Raw genomic sequence first — 27,310 nt, 5'->3', positions numbered from 1 at the left:
AGAACTGCAGCAAACAGCATTCTTATGGGTAGCTAACAGACATGAGAACTTCCACCCTGCTTTGAGACACCCCAAGCTCACTGGTGAACTCTGCTTCCAAGTACTCCTGCAAAGCATACCACAAGCTCAGTCCATGTTCTCAACCCATCAGCTTCAGTTCACATTACCACACTTACAGATCAGTAACAGAAGAGAACACACACCATACAGCATTCACAGCAGTTGACAAAGGGGTAGGGGAAATACAAGTATCGTTTCACTTAACACATTCAGCTAACGTGGGTCATCTAAGAACAAAACTCACTTAAAAGTCTTCCAACAGATGTGGATGTCCTTTGAATGCAAAAACATTCGTACATTATTTGCTATCCTTGCTCTCTGCACACTCTCTCACCAAAGCCACAGGATTGAGAGACACATCTCGCCAAGTTAAAAAATATTCATTATGCACCACCAAGTCTCTGCACACGCTCTCTCCTTTTCTCGCTCATACTAGCCTCTCATGCCTCAGCACCACCATCAATCCCACACAAGGTTTCAAAAGTTCAGACAGCCTTCTGGTTCCATATCACAGCCTTGCATTCATAGCATTGATACGACTCCATGAAATAAAGAGTAGCGGATAAAAATGGGACACCCACCGTCAAAGACGCAGCCTGCGCAGCGTGATGGCGAGTTCTTGAGTGAGAAAGCATGTAGACAGAAGTATTCCTATGGCAGAATATTTACAGCACTACTTTCAATGAAGTGCTTCTTCCATAAACATTTGAAATGAGATGAACTGCAGAGATTAAATGAAGGCTTCATATTGTACTTTTGTATATGAAGGGAGACAAGTGTTTCTTAGCTCACATCCTTTGCTTTTTCTGCTTGGTAGAGAAGCATTCACATCTTCTGAGGCTTTTGTCAAATGGTCAATGTGTGCAACATTAAGGCTTCTCATAGACATAGGTCCAGGTTGTTTGGTTTTTGTTGCTATCGTTATTGTAGGAGTTCTAGGAGTTCTTTATGTATTCTGGATATTAACTCTTATCAGATACGTGATTTGTTGTTGTTCAGTTGCTCAGTCATGTCCAACTTTTTGCGACCCCATGGACTGCAGAATGCCAGGCTTCCCTGTCCTTCACCATCTCCCAGAGCTAGCTCAAACTCATGTCCATTGAGTCAGCCATCTCATCCTCTGTCATCCTCTTCTCTTGCCTTCAATCTTTCCCAGCATCAGGGTCTTTTCCATTGAGTTGGCTCTTTGCATCAGGTGATCAAAGTATTGGAGCTTCAGCTTCAGCATCTGTCCTTTCAATGAATATTTAGGATTGATTTCCTTTAGGATTGGCTGGTTTGATCTCTTTGCAGTCCAAGGGACTCGAAAGAGTCTTCTCCAACACCACAGTTCAAAAGCATTATTTCTTTGCTGCTCAGCCTTCCTTATGGTCCAGCTCTCACATCCATATGTGACTACTGGAAAAATCATAGCTTTGACTATATGGACCTTTGTCAGCAAAGTAATGTCTCTGCTTTTTAATATGCTATGTAGATTTGTCATAGCTTTACTTCCAGTGAGCAAGCATCTTTTAATTTCATGACCACAGTCACCATCTACAGTGACTTTGGAGCCCAAGAAAATAAAGTCTGTTGCTATTTCCATCGTTTCCCCATCCATTTGCCCTGAAGTGATGGGACCAGATGCCATGATCTAAGTTTTCTGAATGTTGAGTTTTAAGCCAGCTTTTTCACTCTCCTCTTTTACCTTCATCAAGAGGCTGTTTAGTTCTCTTGACTTTCTGCCATTAAAGTGGTGTCATCTACATATCTGAGATTATTGATATTTCTCCCAGCAATCTTGATTCCAGCTTGTGCTTCATCCAGCCTGCATTTTGCATGATGTACTCAGCATATAAGTTAAATAAGCAGGGTGACAATATACAGCCTTGACATGCTCCTTTCCCAGTTTTGAACATCCCATTGTTCTTTGTCTGGTTCTAACTGTTATTTCTTGACCCGCATACAAGTTTCTCAGGAGGCAGGTAAGATGGTCTGGTATTCCCATCTCTTTAAGAATTGTCCAGTTTGCTGTGATCCACACAGTCAAAGGCTTTAGCATAGTCAATGAAGCAGAAGTAGATGTTTTTTCTGGAATTCTATTGTTTTTTCTATTATCCAACAGATGTTGGTAATTTGATCTCTTGTTCCTCTGCTTTTTCTAAATCCAGCTTGAACATCTGGAAGTTCTTGGTTCACAGTATATGATTTAGAAATATTTTATTCCATTACATAAATTAGTTTCTCACCTTGTTGATTGTGTCCTATTATATACAGAGGTTTACAGTTTTGATGTAGCCCAATTTATCTATTTTTATTTTTGTTGCCTGTGCTTTTGGTCTCATATTCAGGAAATCATTGCCAAATCTGGTATCATGAAGATTTCCCCCTATGTTTTCATTTAAGAGTTTTATAGTTTTATATTTTATACTTAGGTCATTGACCTATTTCGAGTTAAATTTTGTGTAAAGTAAGAGACAAACTTCATTCTTTTACATGGGAATATTGAACTTTCGAAGATCCAGTTGTGTAAAAGACTTCGTTTTCCCTATTGAATGTCTTCGAACACTTGTTGAAAGTGATTTGACCATATCAACACAAGTTTATCTCTGGACTCTCTGTTCTATTACATTGGTCAATATGTCTGTCTTTATGCCAGTACCACACTAATTTGGCTGCTGTAGCTTTGCAGTAAGCTTTGAAATAAGGTAGTGTAGTCCTCAAATTTCTTTCTTTCTTTCTTTCTTTTAAAGAGATTCCATATGAATTTTAGTATAGAGTTTTCTTTTTCTTAAAAAAAATGCCAATAAGATTTTGATAGCAATTGCATTGAATCTTTAGATCACATTAAGTAGTATTGATATCTTAACAATATTGTCTTCTAATTCATGAACATGGAAAGTCTTTCCATTTTGTGTGTGTGTGCGTGCTTCTTTAATTTCTTTCAGCACAATGCTTTGAGTTTTCATTCTACATGTTTTTCACCTCCTTGGTAAGTTTTTTTTCATAAATATTTTATTTTATTCAATGCTATATTGTAAATGGAATTGTTTTTGTGATTTCTTTTTCATATTTTTCATTATTAATATATTAGAAACATAACTTTTTGAATATTTATTTTGTATCTTGCAATTTTGATACATTTATTGATTAGTTCTAATAATTTTTTATGGTATCTTTAGAGTTTTGTGCATATAAGATAATGTTATCAACAGAGGTAATTTTACCTCTTCCTTTCTAATTTGCATATTTTTTTTCTTAGAAAATTGCTCTGGTGATAAGTTCCAGTACTATGTTAAATAGAAGTGATGAAAATAGTCATCTTGATCTTGTTCCTGATCTTAGGGGGCCAAGCTTTCAGTCTTTTATCAATGAGTATTATAGTAGCTGTGAGCTTTTCACATATGACCTTTATTATGTTGAGTAGTTTCTTTCTATTCCTAGTTTGTTGAGTGTTTTTATTATGAACTATTGATTTACTCAAGGACTGCCCTGGTAGCTCCACTGGTAAAGAATCTGCCTGCAACACAGGAGGCCCCATTTTGATTCCTGGGTTGGGAAGATACCCTGAAGAAGGGAATGGCTACCCACTCTAGTATTCTTGACTAGAGAATTCCGTGGACAGAGGAACCTGGCTGGCTACAGTCCATGGGATTGCAAAAAATTGGACACTACTGAGCAACTAAGCATAGCACAGCATTGATTTATTCAGTTGATTTTTCTGTGTAATTGAGATAATTATGTGGTAATTTTTCAATTCTTTCAATTTGGTAAATTACACTTATTTATTTTCCTGTATTGAAGAAACATCCTTGCATTCTAGGAGTCAATCCTACCTGGTCATGGTGTATAATTATTTTAATATGGTATTGAATTCTATTTGCTAGTACTTTATTCTAAATTTTTACATTAGTATTCACGAGGAATATTGGTCTGTCACTTTCTTTTCTTATAATGTCTTTGTCTGTGGTATCAGGGTAGTGCAGGCCTCATATAATGAATTTGTAAATGTTCCCTCCTCTTCAATGTTTTTGGCAAGTGTTTGAAGAGGACTCATGTTAATTCTTCTTTAAAAGTTTGTTAGAATTCAACAAAGTCATTGGTCCTGGGCTTTTCTGTGTTGGGAGATTTTTGCTCACTGATTGAACCTCATTGTCAGTTTTGGTTTGTTCAGATTTTTTATTTCTTTGTATATCAATCTTAGTAGGTGGTATATGTTTAACAATTTGTCCATTCCATCCTGATTATCCAATTTGTTGGTGTACAATTCTTTATAGTATTCTTTTATAGTCCTTTGTATTTCTGTAAAATAGGTTACAATGTCCACTCTTCCATTTCTGATTTTAATTATATGAGTGCTCTTTTTGTCTTAATCCAGATAAAAATTTGTCAATTGTGTTGGTTTTTCCAAAGAACCAACACTTGGTTCCGTTGATTATCCAGACATTTCTCTCTTCTCTAACCTTTGTTATTTCCTTCATTTGCTAGTTTTGGATGTAGTTTGTCCTTATTTTTCTAGCTCCTTAAAGTATAAAAGTTAGGTTGTTGATTTGGGATTTTTCTTCTTTTTTAATAGATGAATTTATAACTATAAATTTCCCTCAGCACTATTTTATCTCAACCTTTGTTTTTCTATGCTGTATTTTTGTTTTCATTTGTTTCAAGGTATTTTCTAATTTTCCTTGTGATTTCTTCCTTGACTCATTTGTTGTTTAAGTGTGTATGATTTAATTTCCACATATTTTTGCATTTTCCTGCTTTCCATGAAACTGACGTAGTTTCATTCCATTGTGATTGGAACAGATGCTTTTGTATATCTTTTAAAATGTATTAAGACTTGTTTTGAGGCCTAACATAAAGTCTATCCTGGAGAAATGTCCCAGTAAACTTGATAAAGATGTGTGCTTTGGTGTTGGTGGTGCAGTGTTCTGTATATGACTGTTAAGTGCAATTGGTCTGTAGTTTTATTCCAGTTCTCTGTTTCCTTACTGATGTTTTCTCTGTTTGTACTATCTATTACTGAAAGTGGGTTACTGGAATATCCTACTATTATTAAAAGACTACATATTTCTCACTTCAAATCTGTTAGTATTTGCTTCATATATTAATAGCTCTGATCTTTGATACATGTATATTTTAAATTGTTATATCTTATTGGTGAAGTGACCCTTTTATCATTACATAATGTCTCTTTTTTGTCTTTTGTGACAGTTTTTGACTTAATTTCTGTTTTATCTGATATTAATATAGCCATCTATGCTCTCTTTGCTTTACTATCTGTGGAATATCATTTTACTTTCTACCTGTGCATATACTTAGAACTAAAATGAATTTCTTGTAGATACCATACAGTTGAATCTGCTTCTAGACTCCATTCTGCCAGTTTGTGTCTTTTGATTGACAAGTTTAATCTATTAACATTTTAAGAATTACCAATAAGGAAGGACTTAGATTTGACATTTTGTTGACTGTTTTCTGTGCATCTTATAATTTCTGGCTTTATTGTCTTCCTCTACATTTAGTTGATTTTTTTGCAGCGACATATTTTCATTTTCTTCCCATTTCCTGTGTGTATTCTATAGATATTTTTCTTGTGGTCATCATGGAGTTTCTAAGTTTGGCTAACCCAATGCTCATTTAATATTTACCTTAAGCTTTGGTACCTGAGCTTCTTTATCTATCTCTACTTTTTTCCACAGCCTTGAGTCATTCTAACATTCTGTTTAGCACATGATTAACACTCAGTAAATATTTTTGGAATGACTGAACACTTAGAACAGAATAAGAGTCATCCAATGATATCATGACAAGGCAGTCCATTATGTCTGAGTAGTAATAGGTTAAACTTTGCCAATGGGATCAGAAATACTTACAATCTTCTGAACAAGACTTTTTCTACCTTGGACTATTCTTGTATGGGCATTTCCAAAGCTTCCTGTAGGCCTAACCAATCAGCCTCCTTCTGGCTGTCATATTCTCTCTGTAACTACAGTAATACATTTAGCCTGGTCTTGATCTTGGCCTGAGATTAGAGTCAGAATCACTCATTTTTATATTGTGAATTAATCATATACTAATTGTACCTAAACTCTGTGTGAACTGTTAAATATTTACACAGGAAACAGCTGAATAAAGCATAAACAGCTACATAAAAGCCCACTGTGAATGGCTATAGTTTCCAAATATGGCAATAATGATATTTTCTACCTCCCATGCTCTTGTAAAAGTTGTCACCTCTCTGCCTTAAGAGATGAAGTCTAATTCTTCTACTTGAATCTAGAAGGCCTTGTGACTTACTTGTAATAATAGAGTATTACAGAAGTGAGGTGACATGAATTTTGAGTCTTGGCCATACAAAGTGATGCTGCATCTACCTCATTTATGGAAACACTCTTCTTTGGAGCCTGAGTTACAAAATATGAAGCCTAACTACTGTGAAGCCTTTCATGCTGTGGGGGAGCCAAATTACACTGAGATGTAATATGTAAGCACTATTTGTCAGTCCTAGTTTTCCAGTGTTCTCAATACAAGTGCTGGCTATTTGACTGGCTATTTGACTACCAGCCTTCAGATGGTTTCAGCCCCAAGCCATTGTTTGTTTGTTTGTTTGTTTGTTTTTTTCCCCAATGAGGGCACAGACATCAAGTGAAACAAGTCATATCCACTGTGTTTTTTCCTGAATTCCTTACTCTGAAACTCCAAGCATATAATAAAATGGCTGTGGCTTTATGCACTAAGTTTGGGGTAGTTTGTTTTACAGCAAGAGTAAAGGAAACACATGACACATTTCCCCAATCAAGTCATAAAGCCATCCCTCCTCCATAGACTTAAGCCTAATCAGATCCTTGCTTAAATTATTTCCTGCATTTCTTTAGAGTTTTTCTATCAAAAATACTCCTAAAGAATATAGTATAGTATTGCCTGTTTTCAAAAATCTTTTTATACATGCAATCACCCTGTGAATATGTCTTATTTCTTAAAGAAAATCAGAATATCTTTGCTCTGATTTTTGTATGTCACATGTAGAGAAAAATCTTATTTCCTTTCAGTTTTTCTGAAAGTACCTCATTGTTGCCTTCTATATGATCTTTATGGAAGCAGTTGCCTCCTACTGATTTCTATCTGGGTTTATTACCATGTTAATTACTTTCCCTTGATATAACTGTGCCTTCTAATCTATACATTAACCCAGCATGAGATGGTGTAACTATGATAGCTAAATCTCAGCTATCATGGAGATGCTTCTTTGTTACAAGGTGGCTTGATAAGAGGACGTTTTGATAAATCAGTGGGAAAAAAAGTATTCATTAATAACTTAGTAAGTACAAATATGCAGATGACACCACCCTTATGGCAGAAAGTGAGGAACTAAAAAGCCTCTTGATGAAAGAGAAAGAGGAGAGTGAAAAAGTTGGCTTAAAGCTCAACATTCAGAAAACGAAGATCATGGCATCTGGTCCCATCACTTCATGGGAAATAGATGGGGAAACAGTGGAAACAGTGTCAGACTTTATTTTGGGGGGCTCCAAAATCACTGCAGATGGTGAATGCAGCCATGAAATTAAAAGACATTTACTCCTTGGAAGAAAAGTTATGACCAACCTAGATAGCATATAGAAAAGCAGAGACATTACTTTGTCAACAAAGGTCCATCTAGTCAAGGCTATGGTTTTTCCAGTGGTCATGTATGGATGTGAGAGTTGGACTTTGAAGAAAGCTAAGCACCAAAGAATTGATGCTTTTGAAGTGTGGTGTTGGAGAAGACTCTTGAGAGTCCCTTGGACTGCAAGGAGATCCAACCAGTCCATTCTAAAGGAGATCAGTCCTGGGATTTCTTTGGAAGGAATGATGCTAAAGCTGAAACTCCAATACTTTGGCCACTTCATGCGAACAGTTGACTCATTGGAAAAGACTCTGATGCTGGGAGGGATTGGGGGCAGGAGGAGAAGGGGACGACAGAGGATGAGATGGCTGGATGGCATCACCGACTCGATGGACGTGAGTTTGAGTGAACTCCGGGAGATGGTGATGGACAGGGAGGCCTGGCGTGCTGTGATTCATGGGGTCGCGAAGAGTTGGACACGACTCAGAGACTGAACTGAATTGAACTGAAGTACAAAGTACTATGCTACCCTGAAGACAAAATTGTTAGTTGTTAACATTATTTAAAGAAGAAAAAGATGAGGAATACAGAGTTTAAGCAACTTGACATAAGTTATTTAACTAGTAGGGAGCAGCACCTGGATTCAAACACAGGTAGTCTGCCCCAAAATCTAAATCTGTAAACATTCTGCTATTAATATTTCTCCTTGTCAAAAATTTAGAAAATATGGACATCACCATCTTCTCATAACCTGAGACCAAATACATTCAACCCTTCATTGAATTCATTCAACCAACATTCATTCAAACAACCATACATTCAACCAACCCTTCCCATAGACAAGCCCTGAATCAAAATACCTAATCTCATTTTTCAGGTGTTTACTAATTTCTGAATGCCTAACACATATATAAGATAGGGATTTCAGAACATCAAACAGAGCACACAGTGCACAGACATCTCTCACACTCTTTTGTCTCCCTGTCCCTGAATCCAGAAGCAGATTCCAAGATAAAGGCAAGCAAAATGACAACATCATTTGAAAAAAAAGCACAATGAGGTATGTGACACCAATGAATCTTAAACTTAGTATATAAAAATACATTAAATAAACCAGTGTAGCTGAAAATAACACCTATGTCTAGCGAAAATATGAGTGCCTCCATAAAACACACACACACACACACACACACACGGATAATCAGTAGAAGACGTGCTAATAGATGTTTAGGAACCTGTTTAGATGTAGCTGTCCTACATACCAGATACAACTGCTATAGACAATCCTTTTCACAATAGCACCATAACCGTACAGGACATATGAATAATCTGCAAGTGATTTGTGAAAACTTGGTGAGGTAAAAGACAACTTGAAAAAGTAGAGCCACTACTTGCTGACTGGATTGGACAAATGTCATTATTGTTTTATCCAGACAAATGTGTGCCCAGCTTTTTGTTTTTATAATTATTATGAACAAATCCATTGAAAAACACTGGCAGAGAAGGGGTAGAAGCTTGGAGCAACATCATGGGTTTACCAGTCCAGAGACTTCTTCTACACAGTAAGTCTTTGATAAGCACTAAAGTGTTTCAGGTGTGTTTCAGGTCCAGTGCCTACCCCTCCTCAGGAAGAGTGGCAGGGGCTCTTTGGTGGACCCACTCTGGATGGCTTTCTGCTCCTTGGTAGCCTCCTTCCCCCAGTCACCACCCTACACCTCCTCAACAATTAGGCTGCACATGGTGCTCACATCTTGGCGCTTCAGTGCAAAATGGTAAACTCAGGGGTCAGAGACAGATGCCTGGAAACTATACCCGCACCTGATACAGAAGCTGTGCAGTGCTGGGTGTGTGAGGGAGCCATTCAAGTTGATGCTTTCTGCACCCAGAAGGAGAGTGAAGAATGAGACTGGGAGGAGGAAGTGTGAGTGCTTCTTCCTCCTGCACAGAAATATTACTCAACCATAGAAAAGAATGAAATATTGCCATCTGCAACAATTTGAATGGACCTAGAGATTATCATCAGAGAAGGCAATGGCACCCTACTCCAGTACTCTTGCCTGGAGAATCCATGGATGGAGGAGCCTAGTAGGCTGCAGTTCATGGGGTCGCGAAGAGTCGGACACGACTGAGTGACTTCACTTTCACTTTTTACCTTCATGCATTGGAGAAGGAAATGGCAACCCACTCCAGTGTTCTTGCCTGAAGAATCCCAGGGATGGGGAAGCCTGGTGGGCTGCCGTCTATGGGGTCGCACAGAGTCGGACACAACTGAAGCGACTTAGCAGCAACAGCAGCAGCAGCAGAGATTATCATAATGAGTGAAGTAAGAGAGAGAAAGACAAATATTATATCACATGTGGGGTCAAAAATAATGCAAATGAGTTTATTTACAAAGGAGAAACAGACACACAGACATAGGAAACAAACTTATGGTTACCAAAGGGGAAAGGGAGAGAGGAAAAAATCAGGAGTATAGAATTTACAGATACTTACCATTATACATAAAATAGATAAACAACAAGGATTTAGTGTATAGCAAAGGGAACTGTAATCAATATCTAATAGCTTATAATGGAAAAAAATCTGAAAAAATGTGTATATATGTATATATATATATATAAAACTGAATAACTTTACATCTGAAACTAACAAAATATTGTAAATCAACTAACTTCAATTAAAAAAGAGAAAAACTCTTTACTGGCCTGAATTTCAGTTGTAATGATTCCAGAAGTGAAATGGCTAGAAGAAGGACCTCAGTCATTGTCTTTTTTGAAGAAAAAAATCAGCAAAGAGACCAAGATTAGTAAATAGAGACAGTGCTTATTAGAAGCAAAGTACTTATGGAAGAGCACACAAGCAAACTTGGAATGAGGTGCCTGTAATAGGAGTGGTTTAGTTTGCTCATGTGGAGGTAGTTTTCCAGGTTGTCTCTGGCCAATCTCATTTGTGCCCATATTGGGTCTGACTCAGGGCAGCAGGAAACCAGCTGCAGTTGCTCAGCCTGGGACCTATCTATCTCCTAGCTCATTAAAGCGATAACTTACTGATCACCTACTAGGCACCAGGTAATATGCTGGACTCTAAAGACATGGAGATGGATCAGGTTTTCCAAAGCACTTACAAGTCTATTTTGTGTGTGCTCAGTCATGTCCAACTCTTTGGAACTCCCATGGACTCTAACCTGCCAGGCTCCATGGAATTCTCCAGGTAAGAATACTGGAGCAGGTTACCATTTCCTACTCCAGGGGATCTTCCTGACCAAGAGATTGAACCCTTGTCTCTTGCATCTCCTGCAGTGGCAGGCAGATTCTTTACCAACTGTGACACCTGGAAAGCCCCTACAATCTATTAGGGTTAGTTATAAAAAAATATAGTTACCAAAAATAGTGTGATCTTTGCTCTGACAGCGGTAGGGACAGATGGGTCTGGAACACAGAGGAAGACCCATACATACTAATAAGAGGAGTGGATAGAAAGGATTAGGAAAGACTACTTTTGGAAGATTGATTCTTTTATTATCATGTAATGTTTTGTTTTGATGTCTCCTAATTCTTTTGTGATGAGGTCTACACTATGTAGTTAATATAGATATTCTTAATTTTTTTTTGTTTGATTATATGGCCAAAGTATAAATTTGAGCAACCAAACAAAATAGTGTTGGATTATAGTAATTCAAGGTATAAAAATTCCATCAGTCCATACTGTTAGAAATAATGACTAAATAAATTAATAAATGAAGAGAGACAAATCTCTTGTGCATAAGAATTCTGAATATTTTAAGTATATACTCTGGACTTAAGGTGGTGGAACATAACTCTTCACTCCTTAAGTGTGAACAGTAATTCTTCACACTATAGTCATTCTTCCCATAGAGTACAGTATAGAAAGGAGGAAGGTAATATTACAGTGGAGAAACCTTACAAACACACCTGCTATATAATTCATTGTTTCCATAACATTTTCTATCCTTTTTAATTTAATTTACCTATATTATTGAAATTGAAATGATTTGCATATAAACATTGTATTATTAGATTGTATGTCTTACTGATACCACTAATATCTGCCTTTTAATTGATCAGTTCAGTTCAGTCACTCAGTAGTGTCCGACTCTTTGCGACCCCATGGACTGCAGCATGCCAGGCTTTCCTGTCCATCACTAACTCCCAGAGCTTGCTCAAACTCATGTCCATTGAGTCGGTGATGCCATCCAACCATCTCATCCTCTGTCGTCCCCTTCTCCTCCCACCTTCAATCTTTCACAGCATGAGGGTCTTTTCTAGTGGGTCAGTTCTTCGTATCAGGTGGCCAAAGTATTAGAGTTTCATCTTCAGCATCAGTCCTTCCAGTGAATATTCAGGACTGATTTCCTTTAGGATTGATTGGTTGGATCTCCTTGCAGTCCAAGAGACTCTCTCAAGGAGTCAAAATTGATACGTTTAGTCAATTTACCTTATTGCAACTTTTGGTAGGCTAGGGTTTATATCTGGCTATTTATTTTATTTTTTTGTTTCCCTTGTATATCATTCAACTGTTTTACCTTTCTTACCTTTCTGTGCCCTACTTTGAACACTATATCATCTTGATTTTTACATAGTGTTTTGCTTTGTAAAACTTTCTCATTGATTGTCCAGGGATTTACTATAGATATGTGACTTACCAGAGTTCACTGGTATCAAATTTCATCACTCCGAGTGATGAAACTTCACTCCCTTTTAGATTTCTTTTCCTTTCCCAGTTTTAAACAAAATCAGCTAGGTTGTCAGTTTTTAATGGTTTTTGTTTTAATCCACTTTCACTACACTTTATTCCTTTATCATTCTCTCCAAGTCCCTCTTTTATCTTTTATCAAATTCATGAAGTATGTTATTGCAGGATACAAAATTAATAGTTGACAGTACTTTTGCTGAACACCTAAAAAATGGCCCCTATTAGTCAGATGAGCAATTTGGTGTCATTAAAATTGATGTTTCCCTCATAAATAATGTGTCATTTGTTTTTTAAACGATGTGCTTTTTATTTTATTTTATTTAGTTAGTTTCGATTGTTCTGGTCTCTGATGCTGCACAGACTTTTCTCTAGTTGTGACAAGAGGGGTCTACTCTCTAGTTGCAGTGTGCAGGCTCCTCTGCAGTAGCTTCTCTTGTTGCAGAGCACAGGATTTCGACTGGGCAGGCTTCAGTAGCTGCAGCACATGGGTGCACTCGTTGTGGTTCCCAGGCTCTAGGGCACAGGTTCAATATTTGTGGCATGCAGACTTAGTTGTTCCATGGCATGTGTGATCTTCCCAGACCAGGGATGGAACCCATGTCTCCTACATTGGCAGGAGGATTCTTTACCAGTGGGCCACAAGGGGGAGCCCCTTAATGTGTCATTTTGGTATCATGGCTTTCATCATTTTAGTCTTTAGTTGTAAAAGATTGACTATGTTGTAGATTTGGTCTAGATTGCTATAGATTTATTTATGTCGTATACATAGTTCACTCATTTTCTAGACTCTCTTGCTTTATATTTTTTCACTATATTTTTGACATTTTGAGCAGTCATTTCTTAATTTTCAGCCCCACTCTTTTTCTCTAGGACTCTGAACATATGGAATTTTGGAACTTTTGTTATTGTCCTAAAATTCCCTAAGGAAGGATTTGTTAATTTCCCCCCCCCAGTTTATTACCTCCCTTTTGCTCAGATTGAGTACATTCTCCTGATCAATCTTCAAGTATAATAATGCTTCTATAATCTGCATTCTCTTTATGAACCCAGCCAGCAATGTATCAAAATACTGCTGTTCCTCTATAACATGAATCACAGCAAGATCCTCTGTGACCCACCTCCTAGAATATTGAAAATAAAAACAAAAATAAACAAATGGGACCAATGCATGAAGGTAAAAAGTGAAAAGATTCTTTGACCATTAGGATAGGAATCTCTGGAGCCTATTTAAATATTTTATTTTAGAAAACTGGCACCTTCTTTAGGTTTAGCATACAAATTCTGGCCTGCTAAATAAATATAATTTTCAGAGCCTTTGAAGTGCTAATTGCCTTATTGGTATATCTGCTGCTGCTGTGGCTCCAGCTGTTTGCTGGTGGTACCTGAGAGGCAGAAAAAACTAAAGTTCATATTCAGATTTTTAAATTCTTTATCCAATGTCTTTTTTCTGTTCCAGGATCCCATCCAGGCTACCATATTGCATTTAGTTGTCAGGTCACTTTAGGCTCCTCTTGGCTGTGATGATTTATCAGACTTTCCTTGTTTTGGATGACCTTTCCAGTTTAAAGGGTTGCAGGTAAGATGTTTTGTAGAATATCACTCATTTGGGATTTGTCTGATGATTTTCACATGATTAGACTGGTGATATGATTTATGGGGCAAAAACCAAAGAGGTAAAATGCCATTTTCATTGAATCACATCAAGTACATAATATCTAAATAATTTTTGAGTGTTGAAGCTGATCCTAATCACCTGCCTGAAATAGTGTTTTTCAAGTTTCTCCAGTGTAAAGTGACTCTTATTACCCCTTTTCACATTTTACTGTTTGAAGGAAATCATAAGAACAAATGGCACTTAACTGCTGTAGAGTTAATCATATTTCTATCAGGGAAGAGCATATATATATATATATATATACACACATACATATATATATATATATATATATAATTTGGAATTCTTCTGCATGAAATACTTACCTATACTTCCTTATTAATTAAATCAGTGAATTTTTAAAAATAGACCTAAATGACAGTATTTTTCTTTTTTTTTTCTTCTGTTTAGTTTTTGTTTCTTCCTTAAATCATTCCATTTTTGGTCATTGGAAACACTTTCAGTTGGCTCCTAAGTCCCTTTGGAGCCATATATTCCCATTATATAGGGTTTCTTTTTGGACAATTCTTTGCTTTCTGACTCATCTTGCACATTTTCAACTTGTTTATGTTCTAGTCTCATCATCCAAATTTCCAGGCTCCTGGAATCAGTCAGTTCTCCAAGGAACACTATTTCATTAGGAAATGATATTAGATATCAGTATCTATGCAACAGGTGTCACCATTGCTGGCAGGATGAAGTGGCTTGTAGTCCTTCTCAGCTGATAAAACTAATAAATATATGTGTGTATATTAACTCATGTATATGCACATGCCCATGAATATGTCTTTATGTAAGCATTAATCTCTACATTAACTTGAATTCATACTAATGTCTCCAAATCTAATCTATTATTGTATGGATCATTCTTGCCTCTGCCCCTTTATTATCTGTAATCTCCTACTCCAGCAGTAAGATACCTGCCCTTCACCATCCACAGTCCTTTTACTGAATTGTCCAGTTTCACTACAAACTCATAACAGTATCATTTTTAACCTATACAACCATAGGCATAAATCTTGTTTACTGGAGTATACTGCATACATAAATTTTCTTTTTAGATTTTCATACTTCTTTCATTTTCTCTAGTACTTACATCAGCACCATTTCCCTCTCCCCCTTCTATATATTTGAATTATGATTAAATTACGTTTTTACACTTTGCATTCCATGATATCCTTAATAATATGTTCAAATTTTGCACAATTAAGTTTCAATTTTTGTGCTAGAAATTACAATGGAATTTTACAAATGCATAGTGTCATGTAAGCGTCATTATATTATCACATGTAATAGTATCACCGTGGGCTTCCCTGATGGCTCAGACGTAAAGAATCTGCCTCCATTGCACTAGCTGCTACTGCTGCTAAGTCGCATCAGTCGTGTCCGACTCTGTGCGACCCCATAGACAGCAGCCCACCACGCTCCCCCGTCCATGGGATTCTCCAGGTAAGAACATTGGAGTGGGTTGCCATCTCCTTCTCCAATGCATGAAAGTGAAACGTGAAAGCGAAGTCGCTCAGTCGTGTCTGACTCCCAGCGACCCCATGGACTGCAGCCCACCAGGCTCCCCCGTCCATGGGATTTTCCAGGCAAGAGTACTGGAGTGGGGTGCCATTGCCTTCTCCACCAATGCACTAGACCTGGGTTCAATCCCTGGGTCCGGAAGATCCCCTAGAGGAGAGCATGGCAACCCACTCTAGTATTCTTGTCTGGAGAATTCCATGGACAGAGGAGACTGGCAGGCTACATTCCATGGGGTTCCAAAGAGTTGGACAAGACTGCATGACTAGCACAATAGTATCACAGCCCTAAAATATAAAATTAGAAATAAAGAAAAGTAGAAAATACTTTGAGGGGGACATAATCAAGACGGTGGGATAGAAGGCTCCTATATTTCCCTCTTTTCATGGACATACTGAATATACCTACACATAGATCAATTCCCTCTGTGAGAAGTCCAGAAACTACTTAAGTGACTCCCACACATTGAGTGACTGGAAATACTCATATAGAAATAAGTATGAAAGACTGAGACATACTCTCACCATATACTCCAGTTCAGCACATTTCAGTTCACTTCAGGTGCTCAGTCATGTCCGACTCTTTGTGACGCCATGAATTGCAGCACTCCAGGCCTCCCTGTCCATCACTAACTCCCGGAGTTCACCCAAACTCATGTCCATCGAGTCGGTGATGCCATTCAGCCATCTCATCCTCTGCCAGCCCTTCTCCTTCTGCCCCCAATCCTTCCCAGCATCAGAGTCTTTTCCAATGAGTCAACGCTTCGCATGAGGTGGCCAAAGTATTGGAGCTTCAGCTTTAGCATCAGTCCTTCCAATGAACACCCAGGACTGATCTCCTTTAGAATGGAGTGGTTGGATCTCCTTGCAGTCCAAGGGACTCTCAAGAGTCTTCTCCAATACCACAGTTCAAAAGCACCAATTCTTCGGCGCTCAGCTTTCTTCACAGTCCAACTCTCACATCCATACATGACCGCTGGAAAAACCATAGCCTTGACTAGACAGATCTTTGTTGACTGCTGGAAAAACCATAGCCTTGACTAGACAGATCTTTGTTGGCAAAGTAATGTCTCTGCTTTTGAATATGCTATCTAGGTTGGTCATAACTTTCCTTCCACGGAGTAAATGTCTTTTCATTTCATGGCTGCAATCACCATCTGCAGTGATTTTGGAGCCCAAAAATAGTCTGACACTGTTTCCACTGTTTCCCCATCTAATTCACATGAAGTGATGGGACCAGATGCCATGATCTTCATTTTCTGAATGTTGAGCTTTAAGCCAACTTTTTCACTCTCCTCTTTCACTTTCATCAAGAGGCTTTTTAGTTCCTCTTCACTTTCTGCCATAAGGGTGATGTCATCTGCATATCTGAGGTTATTGATATTTCTCCCGGCAGTCTTGATTCCAGCTTGTGCTTCTTCCAGCCCAGCATTTCTCACTATGTACTCTGCGTATAAGTTAAATAAGCAGGGTGACAATATACAGCCTTGACATACTCCTTTTCCTATTTGGAACCAGTCTGTTGTTCCATGTCCTGTTCTAACTGTTGCTTCCTGACCTGCATATAGGTTTCTCAAGAGGCAGGTCAGGTGGTCTGGTATTCCCATCTCTTTCAGAATTTTCCACAGTTTATTGTGGTCCATACAGTCAAAGGCTTTGGCATAGTCAATAAAGCATAAATAGATCTTTTTCTGGAACTCTCTTCCTTTTTCCATGATCCAGCAGATGTTGGCAGTTTGATCTCTGGTTCCTCTGCCTTTTCTAAAACCAGCTTGAACATCTGGAAGTTCACAGTTCAGGTATTCCTGAAGCCTGGCTTGGAGAATTTTGAGCATTACTTTACTAGCGTGTGAGATGAGTGCAATTGTGCAGTAGTTTGAGCATTCTTTGGCATTGCCTTTCTTTGGGATTGGAATGAAAACTGACCTTTTCCAGTCCTGTGGCCACTGCTGAGTTTTCCAAATTTGCTTGCATATTAAGTGCAGCACTTTCACAGCATCATCTCCCAAGATTTGAAATAGCTCAACTGGAATTCCATCACCTCCACTAGCTTTGTTCATAGTGATGCTTTCTAAGGCCTACTTGACTTCACATTCCAGGATGTCTGGCTCTTGGTGAGTGATCACACCATCGTGATTATCTTGGTCGTGAAGATCTTTTTTGTATAGTTCTCCTGTGTATTGTTGCCACCTCTTCTTAATATCTTCTGGTTCTGTCAGGTCCATACCATTTCTGTCCTTTATCGAGCCCATCTTTGCATGAAATGTTCCCTTGGTATCTCTAATTTTCTTGAAGAAATCTCTAGTCTTTCCCATTCTGTTGTTTCCCTCTATTTCTTTGCATTTCTCGCTGAGGAAGACTTTCGTATTTCTCCTTGCTATTCTTTGGAACTCTGCATTCAGATGCTTATATCTTTCCTTTTCTCCTTTGCTTTTCGCTTCTCTTCTTTTCATAGCTATTTGTAAGGCCTCCCCAGACAGCCATTTTGCTTTTTTGCATTTCTTTTGCATGAGAATAGTCTTGATCCCTGTTTCCTGTACAATGTCACGAACCTCCGTCCATGGTTCATCAGCACTCTATCTATTAGATCTAGTCCCTTAAATCTATTTCTCACTTCAACTGTATAATCATAAGGAATTTGATTTAGGTCATACCTGAATGGTCTAGTGGTTTTCCTACTTTCTTCAATTTCAGTCTGAATTTGGCAATAAAGAGTTCATGATCTGAGCCACAGTCAGCTCCCAGCAAAAACAGTCTTGTTTTTGCTGACTGTATAAAGCTTCCCCATCTTTGGCTGCAAAGAATATAATCAACCTGATTTCGGTGTTGACCATCTGGTGATGTCCATGTGTAGAGTCTTCTCTTGTGTTGTTGGAAGAGGGTGTTTGCTATGACCAGTGCATTCTCTTGGCAAAACTCTATTAGCCTTTGCCCTGCTTCATTCCATATTCCAAGGCCAAATTTGCCTGTTACTCCAGGTGTTCTTGATGTCCTACTTTTGCATTCCAGTCCCCTATAATGAAAAGGACATTTTTGGGGGGTATTACTCTAAAAGGTCTTGTAGGTCTTCATAGAACTGTTCAACTTTAGCTTCTTCAGCATTACTGGTTGTTGCATAGAGTTGGATTACTGTGATATTGAATGGTTTGCCTTGGAAACGAACAGAGATCATTCTGTCGTTTTTGAGATTGCATCCAAGTACTGCATTTTAGACTCTTTTATTGACCATGATGGCTACTCCATTTCTTCTAAGGGATTCCTGCCCACAGTAGTAGATATAATGGTCATCTGAGTTAAATTCATCCATTCCAGTCTATTTTAGTTTGCTGATTCCTAGAATGTCGACATTCACTCTTGCCATCTCTTGTTTGACCACTTCCAATTTGCCTTGATTCATGGACCTGACATTCCAGGTTCCTATGAAATATTGCTCTTTACAGCATCGGACCTTGCTTCTATCACCAGTCACATCCACAGCTGGGTATTGTTTTTGCTTTGGCTCCATCCCTTCATTCTTTCTGGAGTTATTTCTTGACTGATCTCCAGTAGCATATCGGGCATCTACCGACCTTGGGCATCTACCACCTCAGCACAGCATCTTACAATTGGAAGAGAATCTTCAATTTCCAGTTTCTCCCTAAGGAGCAGAGGAGTTGGACCACACAGCACCCCAACAAATATTATGATCTGAGGGATGGGCATGGAAATCACCTTGTTTTGAGACACAGCAGAGCTTGGCATTCATGAGTCCCACAGGACCATAGTAACAAAGAGACAGTTTTTAAGTAGGGACTTGAGCATTTCCCAGCATATCCCTGCAGCCCCAACCACATCAAGGCTCAGTACAGAGGGAGCAGACAAAAACGTCCATCTGTCACTTTCTCCCTGGAAGAGATCTGATTGCATCCTTTCCCAGCTAGTACCTGAGGACCTGGCTTCTAATCAGCCTGCAAGTGAGAGCTGACTACTACTACTACTAAGTCACTTCAGTCGTGTCCGACTCTGTGCGACCCCATAGACGGCAGCCCACCAGGCTCCCCCATCCCTGGGATTCTCCAGGCAAGAACACTGGAGTGGGGAGTGCTGACTAGTATCCTCCTAAAAGAGCTGGTGGGCAGCTCCCCCACCTCCTCCCTCTGGCTCATTCACAGTAAAACCAAGCCTCTGGTAACTCCCAGGAAAGAACCTGTCTGCACATGTAGCACCCAACCTGTTATAGACACCACCTGAGGGACTGGCTCTCAAATCACCTAGCTGGGGGAGCCGACAAGGATTTGCATTCAGGGGTTTACCAGGACCATACAAAACAAAGAGACAGTGATACATGGGCACACAGGCACCATCCCTCCCCACTGCAGCAACTCTTCCCTCTGGCCCAGCAGAGAAGGCACAAACACTAGCTCTGTTTTTCCCTGATATGGGCTAGACTGCCTGTCTAATGTCCTGGCCTTCCCAGCTGTACCCTGATGGTCAGCTTTTTAATTAGCTTGCACTAAGCATCTGAATGGGCAAAACTGTTAAAACTAGTAGACAAATTCAGTAAAGTTGTAGGATACAAACTCAGCATACAAAAATCAGTTGTATTTCTATACACTAACAATGAACTATCAGAGAAATTAACAATCCCATTCAATATATCATCAAAAACAAAAAAAAAAAACTTAGGAATAAATGTATACAGGAGTTAAAAAATGTGTGTACTAAAATGTATAAAACATTTATTTATTTATTATTTTTAATGGAAGTATACAGTCCATGGGGTCCCTAAGAGTCGGACATGACTGAAGCGACTTAGCAGCAGCAGCAGCATACTTGATTTACAATATTTCAGGTGTACAGCAAAGTGATTCAGTTACACACACACACACACACACATTCTTTTTCAGATTCTTTCCCATTGTAGGCTATTACCTACATTGTAGGCTATTACAATAGTTTCCTGTGCTATATACTAAGTCCCTGTTGTTTATCTATCTTATATATAGTTTGTGCGTGCTAAGTCACTTCAGTCGTGTTCAACTCTTTGCAGCCCTATGGACTACAGACTGCCAAGCTCCCCTATCCATGGGATTCTCCAGGCAAGAATACTGGAGTGGATTGCCATGCCCTCCTCCGGGGATTCTTCCTGACCCAGGGATTGAACCTGCATCTCTTATGTCTCCTGCATTGGCAGGCATGTTCTTTACCACTAGCACCGTCTGGGAAGCCCCATTTTATATACAGTGCTGTGTATCTATTAATCCCAAAGTCCTAATTTATCCCTTCCCCCTTTCTCTTTAGTAACCATAATTTTTTATTTGCTTATTTTTGCTTTTGTTTTCAGTACTCGAGGAGATGGATCCAAAAAGAATATTGGTTCAGTTTATGTCAAAGAGTATTCTGCCTATGCTTTCCTCTAGGAGTTTTGTCACATTTGGTCTGACATTTAGGTCATTAATCCATTTTGAATTTCTTTTTGGATATAGTGATAGGGATTGTTCTAATTTAATCATTTAATCTAGATTAATCATTTGTCATTTGTTTCATTTGCTATTATTTTCTCCCATTCTGAGGGTTGTCTTTTCACCTTGTTTATAGTTCACTGTGAAAAAGCTTATGAGTTTAATTAAGTCCCACTTGTTTATTTTTGTTTTTATTTCCATTGTTCTAGGTGATGGGTCATAGAGAATCTTGCTGTGATTTATGTCACGGAATGTGCTTTCTGTGTTTTTCTCTAAGATCTTTATGGTTTCTGGCCTTACTATTTAAGTCTTTAATCCATTCTGAATTTATTTTTGTGTATAGTGTTAGGAGGTGTTCTAGTTTCATCCTTTTGCATGTAGCTGTCCAGTGTTCCCAGCACCACTGAAGAGACTTTCTTTTCTCCATTGTATATTCTTGCCTCCTTTGTCAGAGAGTAATAGACCATAAGTGCATGGGTTTATTTCCAGGCATTCCATCCTGTTTCATGCTCTATGTGCCTGTTTTTATCCCAGGACCATACTGTTTTGATGACTGTAGCTTTGTAGGAGAGTCTGAAATCAGGAAACCCAATTCTTTCAGTGAGAAGTATAAAACATTGATGAAAGAAATTGAGGAAGACACAAATAAATGGAAAAATATCCCATGTTTGTGGATCAGAGGAATTAAAATTGTTAAAATGTCCATACTACCCAAAATGATCGAGAGTCACTGAACCCCTATCAAAATTTCAATGGCATTTTTAATAGAAATAAAAAAAAAACATCTAAAATTAAACACACACACACAATAAGCCTCACATAGGTAAAGCAATTTTGATCAAAAAAGAGGAAAACTGGGGGTATAACACCTCCTTGTTTTAAAGTATATTACAAAGGTATAGTAATTAAAACAGTATGGTATTGGAATTAAAAATAGATACATAGATCAAGAAAGCTGAACAGAGAGCCCCCAGATAAACCCAGGGGTATATGGTCAATAAATTTTTGACAAAGGCATCAAGAATACACAACAGGGAAAGGATAGGCTCTTCAATAAATAGTGTTTGGAAAACTGGACACCTACATGCAAAAGAATGAAAATACAACCTTATCACATACCATGCACAAAACCCAACACATTGTGTTCATTAAAGAACTTGAGCACAAAACCTAAAACCATAAAACTTCTAGAAGAAAACATAAAGGATAACCTGCTTGACATTGGAGTGACAATGATTTTTTGTATTTGACATCAAATCCAAAGGCAACACAAGAAAAATAAACAGGATGGAATATGTGTATTGAAATGCTTCTGCACTGAGAAGGAAACTATCAACAAACAAAAGTCAACCTGTGGAATGGGACAAAATATTTGTATATCAAATATAAGAGTTTAATATCTAAAATATGTGATGAAACCATACAGCTCAACAGCAAAACATACAAGCGTACAAACAAAAACAAAACTAAAAAAGGAAGTAACCCAATTAAAATTGGACAAAGGCATTATTCAAAATAGGTATACAAAGTCAAAAAATACATTAAAAGATGTGAAACATCACTAATCATCAGGGAAATGCAATTAAGTCAAACCACAATGAGATCATCTTGCAGATGCTGGGATATCTGTCATCAAAAGAAGAGCGATAAAAAATGCTGGTGAAGATGTGAAGTCAAAAAAACTGCATTGTTGCTGTAAAGTGGTACAGATATTATGGAATACAGTATAGAAGATCCTCAAGAAATTAAAAATAGAACTACCCTATGATCCAGTAATCCTACTGCTGGTTATACATCCAAAACAAACAGAATCACCATTTTGAAGTGATATCTGTACTATCACATTCATTGCAGTATTATTCACAATAGCCAAGATATGGAACCAGTGTTAGTATCTGACTTATCAGGCATGAATGGATAAAGAAAATGTGATAGATAGATAAGTATGATAGATAGATACAGATAAAATTTAGCCTTAAAAGGAAAGAAATCCTACCATTAGCACATTCTACCTTTGGTCATATTCTTTTCTCTCCTTCATCCTATGTGCAAGCATATGCTCATATTTCAATAAACAATTGGAGAGTCTTCTTTGCTCTGAAGCCTTTTTACAACCAGTGTTTCCCTCCCCTCTGTTGCCCCTGGATCACCCGCCTCATGACTACCACTGGATCTCAAATTGGTTGTGCCCCATATTTACCAGGAAACATATAAAAATAAAGATTCCCCATCCTCACTCTTGACTGTGAAATAGAATTTCTACTGATGGGCCCAGAAAACTGTATTTAGAAGATCCACGTGATTGCTAAAAGCAGGCAATCCAAAAGCCAGTGCTTGAGACTCACTGGACTTTCTTCTACTTTTTGCCATTCTGTATCTAGCCTCTGACTCATATTGTAGCACTTAAAACCCTTGGTTATACTTATTTGTTTACTGCTTTGTTCTACTATTATAATAAGCTCCTTGCCGGGTGATACAGTAGGAACCTAAACAGTCTCACATGGTATGTTTCTCATTCCTTTGGTCTTTCTCTTTGAATTATTCCTCTTCTTCCCATGTTATGTCTGCTCACCCACTTGCCAGGGCTGATCTCTGGAAGTGCTTTGTTCCAAGCCTATTTTCCTTCACCTTGAGCCAGATTTCCCATTTCTAAACCTAAGCTGATCTGCTTGTAAGAATAAGGAGAGATGGCATGGATTTAAGTGAAATTCAGGATGAAGAAGACCAAAGCACTTGGTCAAGTGAGTGAAGAGGTTAGTACATTCTTTAGGGTATCTATTGGTGTGGATCCTTTTTATGAACACTGGCACACACCTGGTGGGCTCCTTATATATAAAACCTGAAATATTCCTTCAGTTCTAGGAATACTGCTTATATCATGAATGTCTCATCTCCAGTTTTTCCCCTCCTGTTCTTAAGAACCACCTTAAAACTTTTTGCTTTCTGTATTTATCTTTTTCACTTCTTTCTCAATTGTAAGTGGTGAGAACGTTAAATCCAACATTCAAGTCTTCAGCTATTTCCTGACTGCTATCCGTTTCATCTCTTGAGGTTCCTGTATCCTCCTGGGGAAAAAAAGTAAGATGGATGACTGAATGGGGGGAGAGAGGGATGAACACAGGAATACTAACTGATGTGTCAAATGCTATCACCAAGGCTTGGAATGTCAAGGAAGGGCAGAAGAAAGTGGCAGGTGCCATGTCAATAAAACACTTGAGGCTTTGGGAAATATGGTGTATTAAGTGGGCCTTAGGAGAGTAGATTTCAGCAAATGGAGGCAGGAGAGGAAGGGCATTCTACATTACAGCAACAATATGAGCTGTGGCCCTGTGACAAGACAGTGAGGCATGGGATCATGAGGTGTCTGGCCTGAGGGTTATCTGCAAAGTTAACTAGATCTATGACTGGGAAAACTGCTCCAGGCCAAGTCATTGGTGGGACTAAGGAGGAATTTGGGGGCTGATGCTTCAAAGATACTGCCAAACTGGAGAAATTTCTGGGAACCTATTAGTTGCAATTTTCCAATCATCTTCCATTTTCTGTATTATTGAAAGCCTTTTTGTGTTTGGATTTACTTCCCTCTGGGCCATGAGATGTAAGCATATACTCTGGGGTGTAAGTGAGTGTCACATAACTGTGACACAAAACTCTGTACTTTTTAAAAAATGAACATAGTATTTTTTAACATGTTATGAAGATGTTATTTTTTAGAAAGCTTTCAGATTGACAGAAATATTGAGCAGATAGCATAGAGAGTTCTCATAGAACCTCCGCCACAGTTTTCCTTAGCATTAAGATCTTACCTTACTGTGACACATTCATTACAAGTAATCCACTCTAGTACTCTTGAATACACCAATATTAACATGTTACAATTAACAAACACCACAGTTTGCGTTGATGTTTGATCTTTGTGTTGGACAGTTCAATGGGCTTGAAAATGCATGAAGTCATATATCCTTCATGACAGTATCAAACAGAATAGTTTCACTATTCTAAAACACTCCTGTGCTTTACCACTTCAACCCTCAGCCACCACCCACCACTGTGCTAAATAGGTGTTATCCACTGACACTTTTGCCTCTTTTGGACTATCATATAGTTGGACTCCAGAGAAGGCAATGGCACCCCACCCCAGTACTCTTGCCTGGAAAATCCCATGGACGGAGGAGCCTGGTGGGCTGCAGTCCATGGAGTTGCACAGAGTCGGACAAGACTGAGCGACTTCACTTTCACTTTTCACTTTCATGCATTGGAGAAGGAAATGGCAACCCACTCCAGTGTTCTTGCCTAGAGAATCCCAGGGATGGGGGAGCCTGGTGGGCTGCCATCTATGGGGTTGCACAGAGTCAGACACGACTGAAGCAACTTAGCAGCAACAGCATACCTATATACTTGGAAAATTACAATAGAAATTTGAAACTTGTGAGGAACTTTTAAAGAGAAAAGAAAAGAGGGAAATAACGCAACAGTAATTTGAGGAGAGTTTGTAGAGGAACTCATGACACAGGTAGGCAAAGATTAAAGGAAAACAAAAAGGAAAATCACATCCCCTGGCTAGTAACTGAAGGATCATTTAGTGATTCTGTGCTTCAAGGCATGCAACAAAAGAGCTTTACTGTATCTCCCAAGATCAAGAGGATTGTGTGTAGAGGGCCACTATACAGAAGCTGAGACCTTCATGTGAGGGATGTAGCCAGTCAGGGATGGGTCTGCAGAGATGGAGGCAGAGAGGTGTAAATATCACACCACTCTCTTACCCTTTGATCTCCTGCCAGGGTTACCCACTGAAAGAGCTCAATCAGAAGCCAAAACACAAAGTCCTCTCCTGGAGCACAGAGCAGGGTGTAGAAGCATAGGGGAATGGAGCTGGAGCAGCAAATGAAAGACATACAGCACAGGATGTTAGGTTGTTTGGATAAATTTACCTAGTTTTGTCCAGGTAGGGATTGATCTATATGACCCAGTGATTCTAGCTTTTACCACCTCCAAAAGTGATCAATAATCTGCTGTGAAACTTTGACACCATTTAAAACAAGAGTCTCAGAGCAAGGCTTAATTACAAACAGTTAATTAAAGGAGAAGGGAAGTAAGAAGGGGGAAAATATTCTATTTATTGTAGTGAAGCAATATAAACTATTCAGATATCAGTTTAACAAGAAAACCAGAATAAGATGAAGAAAACTATAAAATCTGATTGAAAGCCAGAAAACACAATCCCAGGAACTAAAAACATAAACCATGTTCTTTGATGAGAAGATTTAATTAATATCACAAAGAATCAAATCTCCAAAAAGTAAATGGAACATTCAATAGTAACTAGAATACACAGGATTTATTATGTGGGAATTTTATAGAATAATAAAGAGTTTATTTGTAAAAGTAAATGGCCAAGAATACACAGGGATATTACAGACAAGAAGAATAGTGAGGGACTTGCCTTAGTGGATATCATTATGTTATAATGCTAATGTAATCATATACATAAATTAATATATAATTTAATATAATGGTGGTACTTGAATTCATTTACCACTATCAGTAAAATTGAATTGTCATCTTTATAATACGTACCATACAGTTGTTTTTGTTTAGTTACTAAGATGTGACCGACTCTTTGCGACCCCGTGGACTGTAACCCACCAGGCTCCTCTGTCCATGGAATTCTCCAGGCAAGAATACTGGAGTAGGTTGCCATTTCCTCCTCCAAGGGATCTTCCCAACCCATGGGACTGAACCAATGTCTCCTGCATTGCATGCAGATTCTTTACCACTGAACCACCAGGGAAGCCCCACAATACAGTATATCACAGAATCCAGATTAGCTAAAGTTCTATATTAGCTAATATAGAAAATAAGCAAAATAAATGTTGCTAGAAGATCTAGGAAGCAATTTGTACAATATGGGAACCACAGAAATCTTCACAGGAAACGCTGAAGATAAATAAATAAACTGACACATTTGACTATGTGCAATTTGAAACTTTTGAATGCAAACCTAAATCACTAGCATACAAACAAAAAGCAAGTCAGGAAGCATAATTTCATAAATATGGCAAAGATTGAATATCCAAACTATATAGAAAGCACTCTTACAGTTTGACTAGAAAAAGAACAAGAAATTTAACTATTTCTTAAAATGGGAAAAGAATAAGAATCCAGAATTCACAGGGTCAAAAATCGAAATGACCAATAATTCAATAAATATTAGGAGGGGAAGCTAAAATTGTATAGTAGTCAAATAAATGTAAACTAAAGAAGTATTGAGATTACTGCCTTATGTGAGATTGGCAAACATGAAGAGCTATAAATTGAATTATTGGCAAGGAAGTGAGGA

Source organism: Bos grunniens, chromosome X (assembly GCF_055505025.1).
Source record: "Bos grunniens cultivar Pamir isolate PY7600 chromosome X, Bosgru_T2T1.0, whole genome shotgun sequence".
NCBI lineage: Eukaryota > Metazoa > Chordata > Mammalia > Artiodactyla > Bovidae > Bos > Bos grunniens.
Note: the sequence above shows the minus strand (reverse complement) of the source record.